This window comes from Colius striatus, chromosome 9 (genome assembly GCF_028858725.1).
Source record: "Colius striatus isolate bColStr4 chromosome 9, bColStr4.1.hap1, whole genome shotgun sequence".
Lineage (NCBI taxonomy): Eukaryota > Metazoa > Chordata > Aves > Coliiformes > Coliidae > Colius > Colius striatus.
The window spans coordinates 27,203,171-27,209,170 of record NC_084767.1 but is presented as its reverse complement, the minus strand read 5'-3'; positions in this window follow the sequence as shown (position 1 = coordinate 27,209,170).

The window sequence follows — 6,000 nt, the reverse complement described above, 5'->3', positions numbered from 1 at the left end:
GACTGACTCCCAGTAACTACCCAGAGGGATTTTCCAAGCAGCTACCTTGGGAGGGTTTTTCTCTGCCAAGTGTTCCTCACTGCATACTTACTTAGTAAATGATTGGCATGGAGAAGTTGTAGTGACCTATTAACTCTCTGAAGTTAATAATTTGGTGAATACAACCATCAGTGCTAAATATCTATATCCTATGATGCTACTGCTGGAACATTTTGAGCAAATATTCTGCAACGTAAAAATTTGTGTTTTCTTCTAAAGTCTTCAAGTAAAGTTTGACTACTTCATCACTACCTGCCAGAAGACATATGAAATGACAGTTGGATTGGCTTGAACTCAAAACCAGCAATTCTAATTTTTTTTTTGTTTGTTTCACACAAACCTAGAGGTAAAGAATTAGATGAATCTAAGCAAAATGAAACAAAGTGGCCTGAAACACCCACACATGTTCCTGTGCAACCTGCTTCTGCAGGGGGGTTGGACTAGATGATCTCTAAAAGTCCCTTCCAACCCTATGATTCCTTGATTCTATGATTCTATCAGACAACAAGAAAGCTGAAAGGTGGGAAACGAGCTGCTCGAGGGTGAAAGTAAAACTTAAATCATGTGTATGTGCTTACAGTTTGGTGAGACCCTATCATCACCAAGAGCATTTTCTGTTCTTCTCCTACAGTGAAGCTCCAGGGAAGCAAAACCAGAGCAGCTGTATGGCAGAACACAGGGCCAAGTGCCAGGTCTTGTACTTGGGCCACAACAACCCCAGGCGACACTACAGGCTTGGGGTAGAGTGGCTGGAAAGCTGTCCTGTAGAAAAGGGCCTGGGGGTGTTAGTCTACAGCCAGCTGAATATGAGCCAAAGCCCAATGACATCCTGGCTTGTATCAGACATAGTGTGACCAGCAGGACTAGGGAAGCGATTGTCCCCCTGCACTCGGCACTGGTGAGGCTGCACCTCAAATGCTGTCTCCAGTTCTGGGCCCCTCACTATAAGAAAGACATTGAGATGCTGGAGTGTGTCCAGGGATGGACAATGAAGCCGGTGAAGGGTCTGGAGAACAAGTCTGATGAGGCGCACTTAAGGGAGCTGGGGATGTTTAGCCTGGAGAAGAGGAGGCTGAGAGGAGACATGATCACTCTCTACAACTGCCTGAAAGAAGGCTGTAGTGAGGTGGGGGTCAGCCTCTTCTTGGAAGTAACAAGTGATAGGACAAAAGGAAACAGTCTCAAGTTGTGCCAGGGAGGGTTTAGATTGGAGATCAGGAATAACTTCTTCACTGAGAGGGCTGTTAGACACTGGCACAGGCTGCATAGGGAGGTGGTGGAGTCACCATTTCTGGACATACTCAAAAGACACAGAGATGAGGTGCTGAGTGACGTGATTTAGTGATGGGCTTGGTGGTGTTAGGTTAGTGGTTGGACTCAATGATCTTAAAGATCTTTTCCAACAAAAATTATTCTATGATTCTATGATCCAGCTTCACAGAACACACCTGGAAGAACTGCACCCTGCACATTTTGTCCTGGAGACTTCCATACTGTAAGCATTGCTTGTGACAAAGTTAGTAATGTATACCTGGCCTTAAAAAGTTTATTTTGATTATTTGAGGAATTGTGGAGTGCCAGAAGAAAAGGGCATGAATATTTGTCTAATAACTGTTTGCTTATCAAGAACTGTGCACATTTGCTTATTCACCTGGGAAGCAGTGAGGATTTAGAGTATTCTCTGCTGGTACCTGGTGGTGGTTGTGTTACTTAATTCCTGGCAGCAAAAGAAATCTGGAACAAGATGGAGAAGCAGCAGGGTTTTCTTGTTATATTGCAACATCTTCACTGGCAGATCTGTTCACAGTGAATAAAGATGCCCCCTTGTATCATCTTTAGAGCTAACACCCTCTGCTAGAATGCTTGAGGAAGTGTGAGAACATGTGAGCTCCATGGAGCCAGGTACAGCTCCAAAGGTGGGGAACCTGCCTCAGGAGGATCTCTCTGTAATTGCATCACTTTGTTGCACAAAGCCAACCTGTTTCTTTCCTCCCATTTCTTGTCCCTTCTCCCACTTCAATGCGTCTTCTTGGAGCTAGGAGATGGGCAGCCATGGGCAGAACTGTCTGCTTTGCCTGTGAAAGATTTACAGATGTCTAAATCTGCCTTCTCCCTCAGAGACAAAGTCTGCCCCAGGTGTGGGCAGGGGATGGTCATGAGAGAAAAGGCAGCAAAGATTTTAAACCCCATGCATTTGAGGCAGGTGCGGAATATGTCACACATCTCCCTGCTAAGCAATGCTTTCTAAATACATGCTGAGTTTAAACAGACAAATGACATACTCCTTGATGTGCATGGAAGGGTAGAGATGCACTTTTATACATATACATAGTTAAGTCTACCCTTGAATGTCTCTCCTGGTGAGTCCTTTATATATTACCAGAAGATCCACAGATAGCATGATGTCATTTTCAAACAAAAACCATAACCAAAAACCTGGCTTATAAACCACTGATAATGATGGTTATCTCCAGTAGTGAATAAACAATGTGGGCTTTACTACCACGGCTCTCCTTTTTTTTTTCCTCTCCAACTGACTGGACTATTAAATGCAACACAGATTTCTTAGCTTTGCTGGTGAGACATTCTCCTGAGGGCTGATCAGAGGTTCTTGCAGGGATCTAGGCATTTGCTGCCATGCTGCCTCTTGGTAGAGGCCAGCACAGATCTCTAAGCTACTGGGCCACTGGCTTGCAGCCACTCATTGGTTTTGGGCTCCTTTCCTAGAGCAGTAGAGGAGGCTGATTTCTGTTGCTCTGAAAAAGGGCTTTTGGACACGTGAGAACAGAATCATTATACAGGCATCCACAGTTTAAAAAATACTGTTTGAGGTTTAATGAAGATTTCTTCCCCCATAAAGTCGATGCTATACAGTTTAAATTATGTATATGTCAATTACAGAATCATCAGTGCTAAGTACATCTGCATATACAGAGCACAATAAATTATGTATTTTGCCTTAATATTTCATGAGTGAGAGACATGACATGATATGTATTGAATTTCATTTAGAACTGAGTTCGGGAGAGCATTTAAACATATTTCTGTTTATAAACCCATGAGTTATCATAAAGGTACTGCTCAGGTACTTTCAGTTAGATATACACTTAATAACTGTGCTGAATTTGAGCCATAATGAAAATCAGATTAATATTTTGAGCCAGTGCCCAAGGAAGTCAATGGGAGCCATTTCATCAGTTTTACTACTCTTTTGGAGTAGGGTACATTATTTAATATATGTGTGTGCATATATTTAATGAAAGAAATTCAAGGTAGAGCTCCACCGAGAAATCAAAGTCTATCTGAGACAAAAGTCACCTTGTATCACCATGGATTTCAGGAGCAATCTAAGAAATGAAAGCACACAATCTTAAAATGCCAGCAGCAGCCAACAACTCATTCCTCTATTGCTTGAGACACGCCATGCTGAAGGCTGAGCACTCCACCTGCTCACAAGCGAGGCAGCATCCTTTAAGTAACAAGGAGCTAATTTTTTTTTACCTAAGGAAATCATGGAATCATAGAATGGTAGGGGTTAGAAGGGACCTTTAGAGATCATCTAGTCCAACCCCCCTGCAGAAGCAGGTTCACCTAGATCAGGTCGCATAGGAATGTGTCCAGGCAGATTTTGAAGACCTCCAAGGAAGGAGACTCCACCAACCCCTCTGGGCAGCCTGTGCCAGGGCTCCCTCATCTGAACAGTGAAATAGTTTTTTTTATGTTTAAGTGGAACTTTTTGTGTTCCAGCTTCATCCCATTACCCCTTGTCCTGTTGGTAGATACAATAGAAAAAAAGGGATGTCCCAACCTCCTGACACCCACCCTTTAGATATTTGTAAATATTAATGAGATCTTCCATCAGTCTTCTCCAGACTAAACAGCCCCAGTTCCTGCAGCCTTTCCTCAGAAGAAAGATGCTCCAGTCACCTGATCATCTTAGTGGCCCTGTGCTGGACTCTCTCCAGCACTTGAGCATCCTTCTTGAGCTGAAGAGCCCAGAACTGGACACAGGACTCCACATGAGGCCTCACCAGGGCAGAGTAGAGGGGAAGCAGAACCTCCCTTGACCTGCTGGCCACACTCTTCTTGATGTATCCCAGGATGCCATTGGCCTTCTTGCCCACAAGGGCACATTGCTAGCTCATGTTTAGTTTACTATCAATCAGAACTCCCAGGTCTCTCTCTGCAGAGCTGCTCTCCAGCAGGTCAATCCCCAGCCTGTACTGGTGCATGGGGTTGTTCCTTCCCAGGTGCAGGACTCTGCACTTGTCCTTGTTGAACCTCATGAGGTTCCTCTCTGCCCAACTCTCAAGACGGTTGAGATTCATCTGAATGGCAGCACAGTCTTCTGGGGAATCAGCCAGTTCTCCCAGGTTTGGTGTCATCAGCCAACTTGCTGAGGGTACACTCTGTCCCCTTTTCCAGGTTGTTGATAAAGATGTTGAACAAGACTGGCCCCAGAACCGATGCCTGTGGAACTCCACTGGCCACAGGCCTCCAACTCGATTCTGTGCCATTGATCTCCACCCTCTGGGCTCTGTCATTCAGCCAGCTCTCGATCCACCTCACTGTCCACTCATCCAAGCCCCACTGCCTGAGCTTTCTGATGAGGATATTATGGGAGACAGTGTCAAAAGCCTTGCTGAAGTCAAGGTAGATGACATCCGCTGCTCTCCCGTCATCTAGCCAGCCGGTTATGCACTCATAGAAGGCTATCAGGTTGATCAAACAGGATTTCCCCTTGGTGAATCCATGATGACTCCCCCTAGTAACTATCTTTTCCTTCATATGTGCAGTGATAACATTCAAGATGAGTTGTTCCATCACTTTTCCAGGGATGGAGGTGAGACTGACACGCCTGTAGTTTCCTGAGTCGTCCTTCCTGCCCTTTTTGAAGACTGGAGTGACAATGGCCTTTCTCCAGTCCTCAGGCACTTTGTCCATCCTCCATGATTGTTCAAAAATGATGGAGAGAGGCTTAGCAAACACATCAGCCAGCTCCCTCAGCACTCTAGGACGCATCCCATCAGGACCCATTGACTTATGAGCCTTAAGCTTGCTCAACAAGTCTTTAACCTCTTCCTCTTCCATCCAGAAAAAGTCCTCTGCTGTCCTGGTCATTCTATTATCCTTGCTGGACTGGGCTTCCCAAGAGCCAGCCTTGGCTGTAAAGACTGAAGCAAAGAAGGCATTCAGTACTTCAGCCTTCTCTGCATCCTCAGTCACCAGGACACCCTCTGTGTTTAGCAGTGGGCCCACATTACCCCTCACCACCCTTCTGCTGCTGATGTACTTGAAAAATGCCTTATTGCTGTCCTTAACTTCCCTGGCTAAATTTCATTCTAGAAGGGCTCTAGCCTTCCTAGTTGCACCACTGTATGCTCTGGCAATGTTCTTATAATCTTCCCAAGAAGCCAGCCCCTGTTTCAACCTCTCATAGATGGCTGCTTTCTGCTTGAGTTGTCTCAGCAGATCCTTGCTCACCCATGGAGGCCTCCTACCTCCTTTTCCTTCTTCCTTGCACATTGGGACACACTGATCCTGGGCTTGGAGGAAGTGGTGCTTGAAGATCGACTAGTTCTCATGGGTACTTCTATCTTCTAGAATCATATCCCATGAGATTCGCCCAAGTAGATCTTTGAAGAGGCCAAAGTTGGCTCTCCAGAAATCCAGGGTCATGGTCCTGCTTTGTGTCCTGCCTCTTCCACACAGGATCTCAAACTCTATCATCTCATGGTCAGTGCAGCTGGGTTGCCTCCAACCTTCACATCCCCAACCAGACCCTCCTTATTTGTCAGCACCAGGTCCAACAGTATACTCCTCCTTGTTGGTTCCTCGATCATCTGCAACAGGAAGTTGTTGTCAACAATCTGCAGGAACCTCCGGGACTGCGTGTGCTTGGCTGTGTGGCTATCCCAGGAAATATCAGGGTGGTTGAAGTCCCCCATGAGGACCAGGTAT